Source organism: Camelina sativa, chromosome 20 (genome assembly GCF_000633955.1).
Source record: "Camelina sativa cultivar DH55 chromosome 20, Cs, whole genome shotgun sequence".
In the NCBI taxonomy this organism is placed as follows: Eukaryota; Viridiplantae; Streptophyta; class Magnoliopsida; order Brassicales; family Brassicaceae; genus Camelina; species Camelina sativa.
The window spans coordinates 11,964,886-11,976,308 of NC_025704.1; the positions used below are offsets into that span (position 1 = coordinate 11,964,886).

An 11,423-nucleotide genomic window follows, 5' to 3' on the forward strand; every position below is an offset into this window, starting at 1 on the left:
AAGCTAGAGATCTCAAGACTCGAGAATAAGGAATATGAAATTGCAGAAATGATTCAATATTTATAATTATATATCGTAGCTGTTACCACGTTAGATGTTGAATTTAGGAAATTAATTTTTTTGTTAGTATTATATTCATCGGTTGTTTACTTGTTTACGATGATAAGATAATTTAATGTACATGTTGTATACAGTTAGGACTATGTAATAATTGAACTATATATTATAATATTTTAGTTGAATTCGAAAAACATACAGTATGATGGTAAGATGATAATCTCGTGGAACACACTAAGGGAAGTGATTGCACATGAATCATTGGAGATCCACAAACAAATAATTTCTTTTAAGGTGTTCACATATGACATTTATATTAAGTACCACCTTGAGATCTCTCCAAAAAAACATACAGCATTTGGATCACGAAAGATCAAACCACAAAAATGGATCCATCACTCAAAATACTACCAACGTACAGATACCCTTTGACCATCTCGTCTCGTTTTGTTAACGATTCTTGTAAAGGCTGCAATGTAATAGGTCCCATCTATGGTGGCTACCGTTGCAACGAGCCTTCCTCAACTGGTGTGTTCTTTCACAAAGAGTGTGCCGAGGCTCCATCAGAGATCCTCGACCATCCATCTCATCCTCAGCATCCTCTCAAACTCCACAATTCACTAGGAAAACCAAGTGATGAATGTAATCTATGTGGCAAGTCTCTTATTGCTCTTGTTTATCGTTGTTCATCAAAATGCGACTTCGCCGTGGATCTCACATGTGCGATTAATCCATTGCCACTTACTATTGAACATCCGAAGTCTCATCATCATCCAGTTGTCTTCTTAAAAGAACCGGCTAACCTGGGTGGACGCCAATGTGGAATTTGCAAGGGCTATAATGGTGGATGTTCTTATGCATGTCTTGAATGCAAAGTCCACTTTCATGTCGAGTGTGTCAATCTTTCCCAAGAGGTGAATCATCCTTCTCATCCCAAACATCCTCTCGAGTTACTCTTATACGAATCACTAGACAGTGATGCCGAGAAGACATGTCTTCTATGTGGAGAACGACCAAACAAGGTGCTTTATCGTTGCTCGATATGCAACTTCAGCATATGCTGGTTTTGTACAAAATATCCCCCTCCTCTTGCTATCGAGCATCATAAGACACACGAGCACCGACTTGTCCTCTTATCAAGACACATCTCATTTGAATGTAATGCTTGCGGGATGCAAGGTGATCGAAGTCCTTACATGTGTATTCAATGCGGCTTTGTTGTCCATCGGACTTGTATTGACTTACCAAGTGTCATAAACATCAACCGTCATGATCATCGTATCTCTCGCTCATCATCTCGGCGTTGGGTATTCGAAATGCGGGATTTGTCGAAAAGATATGAGTCAATACAATGGAGCTTATTTTTGCACTTTGTGCCCCAACTACGCTGCTCATTCACTATGTGCAACAAGAAAAGACGTATGGGATGGAGTAGAACTCGAAGGGACACCTAAGGAGGATGAAGATATTGCGCCTTTCAAAGTGGTGGGTGATAACTTGATCAAGCATTTCAGTCATGAAGAGCATAATCTAAGACTCAACAAGGACAATCTCAATCGTGATGAAAGCTCACGTTGTGAAGCATGTGTCCTTCCTGTGTATTCCGATCCGATCTACAACTGTGAGGAATGTCGTTTCATTCTCCATGAGAAATGCGCTAATCTTCCAAGAAAGAAACGACAAGTATTCCACACAAAACCATTCAAACTATGGTCCAGACCGCCTCATACATTGCCATTGGCTAGCAAAGATCATAGATTCTTGGATGTTTTCCGTTGTAAGGCTTGTAGAACAGAGTCTACTGGTTTTAGGTACGTTTCCGATTGGTGGGTTCTAGATGTGCGTTGTGGTTCGCGTTCTGAACCAGTTATTCATGATGGTCACAAACATCCTCTATATTACGAAAAGAAGAACAATCACTGTTGTGATGCATGTTTTAAGGAGATAGATGGTTATCTACTTTGCTGTGATACTTGTGACTTTGATTTGGATTTATACTGTACTGATTTACCAAAAATGGTAAAGCACAGCTGTGACGATCACCCTCTTTCCCTATGCTATGGTGAAAATGCAAACGGAAAATATTGGTGTGATATTTGCGAGGCGGAAACAGATCCAAGTAAGTGGTTCTACACTTGCTCTGATTGTGGGGTTACTGCACATATCAAATGTGTACTTGGAGACTTTTCACGTCTCATGCCAGGACGCATCATCATCTACAGTAGAGTTAAAGTTGAAGTGGTTCCTAACAACCATAGTTCTCGCCCGTTCTGTGCAAATTGTCACTCCAGATGCGCAGCGCCTATTATTTTAAAAGCTTTGTGATCCACGCACTGGATACATTTGTTCCGATGCATGTGCAATTGTCTATCCGTACAGGTAGGAGAACAACTATAGGTGTATATTTCATTCAATCCTTTCTCCTAATTTTTTGGATGTAAGAGTTTCTTTCCATAAAGGGCTTACAATTTCTTGTGCTGAAACTATTTTGGTTAAACCTTTCCTATAGTTCAGTTATATACAGTTTAGTCTTCATGATGGAGGAAGGATTAAACTGAATCTAACGCTTTGATTGGATTGGACTGTTAATGCTATAGTGGTAAATCTCCAATGGTTTCTACAAGGTTATTGCAGAGAACACAACCGGTGTTAACATTAGCGTTCCAGAGTGCCATTCTTTCGCCTGTTGCTATTCTGTTTTTTGTCACCAACCAAGTGAGGAAAGCATACTTGGGAGTGGCATTGGGAAACCATATAGCTTGGTATCCCTCCATTGCTGAGCGAGGCGTGTGAATGTGTAGCCAAGTAGTCTTCGTATGAAACTGCTTGTGATAACATCCATTCTTCCCTTTCCACAAAGCCACATCATCTTCTATAGTTTGAGTGAGTTTGATTTTTCAGATCTCCTCCTCTATTGAAAGTAGAAAAGCATTTCTATGCCTTCTCCGTCTAGTCATAATCATGACTTCAGCCAAAGTACTCTGTTTCGGAATTCCCAGATCAACATAACCCCAATCTCCAACTTGCTCATGTAGACAGTCTAACGAGCACCAATTATCAAACCAAAAAGAAGTAGATTCACCGTTTTTTACTTCCATCCGATAAAACTGTTTGGCTAGCCCTCAATATTTCAAAAGTTTTCTCCAAATCCATGAGCCAACAGTGGTGTTTTCATTCTCAGTCCAGAAGGAGCCACTGCGAATAAGATATTTCTTCACCCAATCCACCCAAAGAGAGCCTTTGGCAGAGACTATCCTCCATATTAACTTTAAAACACTCACTTTATTTGCTTCGGATATCGACCGAAGCCCCAGTCCCCCTTCTCTCTTAGGTAAGCAAACCTCAGACCAGGTTACCTTGGTTTTCTTCGCATTCAAGGAAGGACCGGACCACAAAAAAGCAGAGCATAGGTTATCAATTTCACGAATACAAGCTTTTGGGAGTCTAAAGGCAGGGATCCAAAAATTTGTGAGACTAAAAATCACTGAGCTTATGAGCAGTAGCCTCCCAGCAACAGATAGTGTCCTTGCTGTCCAGGAGCTGATCTGCATTCGTACTCGCTCCAGTAAAGGTAGGTAGTCAGCATAAGTCATTCGTTTTGATATTAGAGGTAAGCCTAAGTAACGAACCAGGAGTGAACCAGATTGAAAAGGAAATTGTTGAAGTATCTCGTCCCGTTGTGCCGTAGGAACACCAGCCATATAAATGGTTGATTTTTCGAGGCTAACCTTCAAACCTGAGTGCACTGCAAAATCATCAAAGACCTTCAATTCTCCAGAAATTGACGTCTTGTCACCTTCCACAAAGCCCATCAGATCATCAGCAAAACATAAATGGGTAAGCTTCAGAAGTTTACACTTAGGGTGGTAGCCAAAAGCTTTATTCTGAGCAGCCTGGTCTAGTTTACGTGAGAGGACGTTCATGTAGATAACAAAGAGATAGGGGCTGAGAGAGCAGCCTTGACGGAGGCCCTGCTTACTACCAAAGTAGCCTGCGAGTTCGCCATTCACTTGGACTGAAAAAGAGGCAGTGGAGATGCAGGTTTGGATCCATAGCACATATTGTTCAGGGAAATCAAGCGCTCGCAGAGTAGTGAGAAGGAAACTCCACTGTACCGAATCAAAGGCCTTTGCTATGTCGATTTTCATCACACACCAAGGAGAAACTGTATCCTTATGATAGTCTTTGATGATTTCTGTAGCGAGAAGAATATTTTCCATTAACAATCTTTCCTTAACAAATGCGGATTGAGTTGGTGAGATAAACTTGGGAAGGATTATCTTTAGCCGGTTAGCAAGAATCTTAGAGATGACCTTATACAAGACCTTACAGCAAGAGATTGGCATGTAGTCTTTCATCATTGTCGCTTTCTTCTTCTTAGGTATCAGGGCTAAAATTGTTGAATTGACTCCCTTTGGTGGAAAACCAGTTCTAAAGAAAGATTGGATTGCCACCAAAAAATCTGCACCCACAACCGACCATGATGCCTTAAAGAATTCAACATTGTACCCATCCGGACTAGGAGATTTGTTTCTCGCCATCGCAAAAAGAACTCTTATTACCTCCTCCTTAGTAACCTCATGAGTAAGCAAGCTTTTATCACTGTCAGAGCATTTGTAACCGAGGAGACTCTCCAAGTCTGCTTGGGACCAACAAACATAATCTGCAGGGATGAAAGAGAGGAAATCCTCAAAGTGTCTCGCCGCCACTAGTTTAATTTGCTCTTGACTATTAGCTACACTGCCATCTTCACACTGAATTTCCTTGATATTATTTCTTAGTTCTCGCAGGGTTGCAGAAGCATGGAAAGCCTTATTGTTTTGATCCCCAACCTTAAGCCAATGAAGTTTTGCCTTCTGTTGCAAATAACTTTCCTCGATATCAGAAAGATGCTTTCATTTATCATATGCCTCAGCTTCAGCACTGACCGCCTGTGATGAGGGAGTTGACATTGTCATCCTCTGCATATCGCAAAGGTGTTTATAGGCTGCCTTAGTGCAGACAGAAATATGTCCAATCAACTGCTTCCCCATGATTCTCAAGCGTGGTTTCAAAGCTTTTAGTTTCTTTGAAAACCGATGCATTTCTGATGTAGAGTAGAAAAGTGCAGGAGACTCACTCCATTTCTGTTCTATCTCTGTTTGAAAAACTTGATGAGAGGTGAGCGTCTGACCTGCTTGTCTTTGCCAGCATTGTAGAATCTACATCTCAAGTGATCAGAGCAACCGCCATGCTCAAAAACCAAATAAGATTGGTTATATTGGTGTATCCACTGTTTACTTACTAACACCCTATCCAGCTTCTTGCAGATAACACCATCATGTCTCTTATTACACCAAGTATACCTTTGTCCCTGATAGCTCATATCCGTGAGTTCACAATGTCGAACTAACGCCTGAAAATCTCGCATACCGGGTGAAATTGATGGATCAGAAGCATGTAAAGAATGTTCATCCCCCTCAAGTATCTCATTAAAATCACCACATATTAGCCACGCCTTGTCCTTAAACAGAGCGGAATCATGGTGATAGTGCAAATCTTCCCAAAGAGACTTTCGGTCTGCAGCCAAGTTAGCAGCGTAGATAAAAGTAACAAAAAAATCATCATGTCGCCCATCAATGTGTATGGACACTGTAATCAGTTGTGAAGTTTTATATATAGGAGTAACTCAAACATTATTCCTCCACAGCACCCAGATTCGACCTAATCGATGTTCCTCATAGTTGGAAAGTAGTGACCATTCTGGAAAAACATAACGTACTACCCTGTCCACTCTACCTTCCTTCACCTTTGTTTCTATTAAACAGCCAAAATCAAACCGCTTTTGAGCCATCCACTCCCGTACAACTCTATGCTTTTCTTTCTTATTAAAACCTCTAATATTCTAGAAAAAACCTGACATTAAAGATTCTTGGAGGGTTGACGTGTCTTCACTGTGCTAGGAATCATAAGCTTTGAACTCTGAGATGTATCTTTTGACAAAAACTTGTGTCCCTCCTTGGAAGCTTGGGGAAGGGATGGTCGTAACCCACCAATTCCTAGAGTACCAGCAGTGTTCACTTCCTCATGGCATTGAAGATGTTGCTTCTCTGGTGCAACAGTCTCTGTAATATCCTCTATCAGATTATCACCCTGATCACCCTGAACTCCTTTACCCTCCGTCATGTTTTTCTCCTCACCATCCCCCTGATCACCCTGAACACCATTTCCCTCAACCATATCTTCCCCTTGCTCACCCTTATCACTAAGACAAGAAAAAGAATTGCTCATAATAGACACCTCACCATGGCAAAGCTCTGAAGCTTTACCAGGACTTCGAACACCCTTAGTTGGAGTACACCATCCCTGGTCCTCGAGTCCCTCTTTCGTTTGAATTTCGTCGACAATCGATGTGTCCTTCGGGATAGTTTCCTACATTAACAGTAGGCTACCTTGTGACTGGGCTATTACCACAAAACTCTTATTTAGCTCATCCTCAGACTCAGCCGGTCCCTTTAATCTTTGAGTAACAGGGCTAGAAACTGCCACATGCATTGTTGAAACCGCTTTCTTCAAACAGTCAGAGCTTAGATGACCCCATTTTGAGCAAGTTGTACACCTTGGAGGTAGCCAAGGATAAACAAACTCAACAACTGTGTCACCCCCTTTGTCTGATTTAAAAGAGAAATGTTTTGGTAGAGGTTTAGTTAAGTCCACTTCAACCAAAACTTTAGCCTCATCAAAAGATTTGCAAGCCACGGTGTCAGAGTGAAGCTTCTTTGGCGTCCCTAGAGGACTTGTTATTGCACTCAAGACCTTCCAGGAAAAATATTTCGCCGGAACATTCTTCACTATAATCCAAAGCAGAACTATTTTCATTTCTTCCTGCTCTAATTCTGCAATGGGACTCCACTTTGTTAATACCACTGGTACACCACACAAATTCCATATACCTCTCCTCAAAACACGCAACCTTGTTCGTTCATCCTGTATGCAGAACCTTACCGTTGTGTTATTAACAACAATAACATCAATCTTCATTGTTTTATCACCTAACGTCCAGATCTTGTTAACCAAGGCATGAATTCCTCCCACTAAAGGAGCCTTAGCGAGAAACTTTCCAACGAGAAAATTTTCCCAGAGAGGATGAGCATCCTCAAAAACGCTATCTGGTAACCTAACAGTTGGCATACCATCGACATTCTCAATATCCAGAGGCACCTTCTCCATCTCCTCAGACTTTTTAACCATAGAAACCCAGGAACATTTGTCCTTAGGTGCGTCCTTGAGTGATCCTTTAGCATCCCCCAATGAACCTGCAACTGGATTAACCAGTAATCCAGTAGCACCAGTAATCTCCCCCTCCTCCGTGGAACCTTCAGCCTCACCCAAAGCTTGATCCCGCAAATTACTACCATTCGCCAAATCCGTTGTAACCCCTTCAGTTACACGGTCCTCCTTCGCTGCTGTATCCCTCGACATCACCAGTCCTCCCTGACTCATACTATCCTGAGGCCGCGGCAGAGTAGCCTCCAGCGGCATTGGAACGTGAGCGAGAAGCAAAAAACCCTAGATCGCCTTTTTTGTCGCCACCAGATCAAAACGCAGCATTTAGTTTTCGTGAATGCTTAATTTCCTTACGTGAAATACATAGTTAAGACTTAAGACCGAAAGAAGAGAAATTTATAATTATCTGGATTCTGGAACACATTGAATACAAAAGCATATACTAGTAAACTATGCTGCAAAAAGGCGAGTTAAACACACAAAGAAGTAGATACGGACCCGCACGTACGTGCTGGATTGTTTTCATAAGTAATATTTGATTTCTTGTAACACATACAGAGTTGTGAGAAGACGAAAATATATCCGACTTAAAAAATACCCCAATTCAATAAATAAATAAAATTCTACAAAAACAAATACCGTTGTCGCTGAACGAAAACAAAAACAATATAACTATACAAACCAACAAAAGATTAGTTCTAAACCATTTTTCTTTCTTTTTCCACTAATTCGTTAACTAAACTTTCAAAATCAACTTTCTAACCAGTTTTCTCCAAACAACAACAATCACTTACAAATATAAAAATAATTTGGATGTAACTATTTAGGAAAATAGAATAAATAGTGTTAAAAAGTTAAAAACTTGAATAATTTTACTTTAATATATATACAATTGATTTAGTGAGAGACATGTCGAAACAAAACTTTGTTTACTGAGTTCTGTTCAGAAAAGAGGAGAAAGCGATATATATTTCTTTGCTTACCCTAAATATTTATTAACTTTTTTAAAAACCTTAATTGTTGAAGTAATTGTTTTCTAATTACTTAATTAAACCCATATCGAAGCCCAATATTTTTTTCGTATTTATCTATATTATTAACACATTATTTTAGCATAACCATTAAGTGTCATATAAACATAACTCTATTAGGATTTAGGACTAAAGTCTAAATAATATATGCTCCTAATTTTTTCCCCAAAATTTGATGCTCTAAACGAATGTTTCTTTTTTCCTAACTATGGCAAGGCTCTGAACATATAGTTATGTTGTTGTTAATAGAAATAGTTATGGAAACTTCTTAAATATAATTTTCGTAAATATTGGGTATGAAATTGTTGATATACAATAAGTCTATTTCAAATAGTTTAATATGTGTGGATGTATGCACTTGCTCCTTAATACGATTACATGTTTTTCCATTTAAAAGTCTAAACACAATAAAATCAATCACAAGTAGTATAGTCTTCACGTCACAATTAAAGTCTCTTAATTGTACTACTCCCTGGTAATATGGTTTTGTACTTGTTTCTTGTGTGATCCAACATTCTCCATGGTTAAAACTCTGCATAAACACACCCTAATTATTAGCTAATTTAAATACCAAACAATAAAATTATTAATGTGTTTGATTCCCGAGTCCAAAATATCAAACCAAAGTTTGCCATCTTCAAAAAAAAAACGCACAAATTAATAATACATAAAAGATAATCTTTAGTACAATTAATTCAAACCATAATAGATGAAATTTTATTATAGATTTTAAATTATACTATTAATCGTTATTTATTTTAATTAAATATAATATTTTTATAAAAATAGATTTTAGACAAAATTAGAATTTAGTAGCTCTGTTATTTAAGAACATTAAGATATTTTCATAAGTTTTAAAATAATAATTTCTGGATATATAAATATATATATATATATTACCTATAATTTAAATATATTCTTATTAATCAGTTTGAAATCAATACAAAAGAGCATATTCCTTTTATAGTTGTTTCATTAGTTATTTTCTTATTATTAATTATTGTTTCATTTTCATAAAAAAATATGATTAAATTTTAAAATAAATTTGAAAATCTAACCTTTAAACAAAATGAAAAAGTCAGAATGACATAGTCTGCTTCATACCATCTAGCTCGATTACTCGATTTGAGGATCCATGTTCTATCAACTGCTCTTTCTTCTCTTATCCATATCCTGATTAGTATTTAATAAGAACTTGATATTTAAACATTTTCAATCAAAGGGTGTATCATAAAAAATAAAGAAGAATAAATAGATCAAAGTACCATTGGTTTGAAGAAACAGTGACACACAAGGTGGAGAAACAACCATTTTCATGCTCTATTCGAACCTGAAATCAAGAATATAAAACTCAAATTAGATCTTCAATTAGCAAAAAGAACAAAAAAAGATATGTGCTATTAAAATTGAAAAACGAAAAAATATATTCTAGACTTAAACAAAAATATTTCCTTATATATAGGAAAATGTTATAGAAAAAGTCCAATATCTGTTTAAGATTTTTCATTTATTATTAAGATATTGTTTGCCAAATATATTGCTTAAATTTTCTAATTGTACGTTAATAGTTTCCACAAAATTTGCCATCATATCGCCCATATTTTGTTTGAATATTTGTTTCATGACTAAAATCACTAATTACTTCAATTATCTTCAATTAATTCACACCATAATCGATGCAATTTTATTATAGATTTTAATTTATACTATTAATCGTTATTTATTTTAATTAAATATAATACTTTTTCTAAAAATAGATTTTAGACAAAATTTAAATTTAGTAGCTCTGTTATTTAAGAACATTAAAATACTTTCATAAGTTTTAAAATAATAATTTTCGGATATATATATATATATTACCTATAGTTTAAATATTTTCTTTTTATTAATCAGTTTGAAATCAATATAAAAGAGCATACTCCTTTTTTAGTTGTTTCATTATTTATTTTCTTATTATTAGTTATTGCTTTATTTTCATAAAAAAATATTGTTAAGTTTTTAAAGAAATTTGAAAATCTAATGTTATATATTTTCATTTTTGATAATCCTATATTTACTTTCTTTAATTAACCACGTCATTTATAATATCAAATTAGGTTTGACCAATTCAATTACTAATATAATAAATTGTTGTTTCCAGAAATATATCTAAATATATTACCAAGTTAAATATGTTTACATATATGTAATTCCGAATTTAAATGACCGGTTTTTATGGTAATAAATTTAATTTTCATAAATATTAGGTAATTGTTATTATTAGACTGGATCGGTTTGGAAACGGATTTAGAATCCATCTTAATTGCACCTGATTTGGAAGGGTTATATCATTTTATTTTGGTTTGGGTAATACTATTAATTTCAATCTGTTTGGGTACTATCAATATCAATCTGTTGGGCTCCATATTTATATTTATCCCTATTCAGTTTTCAGTGGCATTTCATGTAATAATTTCTTAATCTATGTCTACTTATTAAAAATGCTTTCCTTTTAATAGTATAGATGTATACAGGTGTATCAAGTAACTACCAAAAACCAAAGAAAATCAAGAGAATCAAGAAGAGACAGAGATCCTTACAAGAGCTTAGCGTTGTTCATCAAAAGAGCTCGACGGAGGCGCTTAAATTGTTTCTTGAGATCTCTCCAAAAAAACATACAGCATTTGAATCACGAAAGATCAAACCACAAAAATGGATCCATCACTCTAAAGATTACACACATTTGTGAAGATCACATTTGATTAGTATCTCTATTGTTTACATAGATAAAACCCAAATTAAAATACTTTAAATTACAATATTCCAAATTTAAATAGTATAATAAATAACGAAATAAATTCATTCCCATAAATTTGGTTTCTTTTCATCTTTCAGCGCCAAAAGCTAATGGGTTGGCTAGGGAGATAGCGGTAGTGTTACAAGAGATGGTCGATTAACCTTTTATTTAGTTTTGGAGGTTCGGCTTGGCTCTACGACCGAATAGATAAAGAACGTCAGCAGCGTAAAGGAGTGTGAAGCCTTCTTGGGATTTGGTTTAATATTTTCTTTGTTTTGGTTTGCATTTGTTTT

The 11,423-nt window shown here is 36.4% G+C and overlaps 1 pseudogene; it reads left to right on the forward strand.

Moving 5' to 3' along the window:
* LOC104772443 lies at window positions 444–2,850 on the forward strand (annotated as a pseudogene).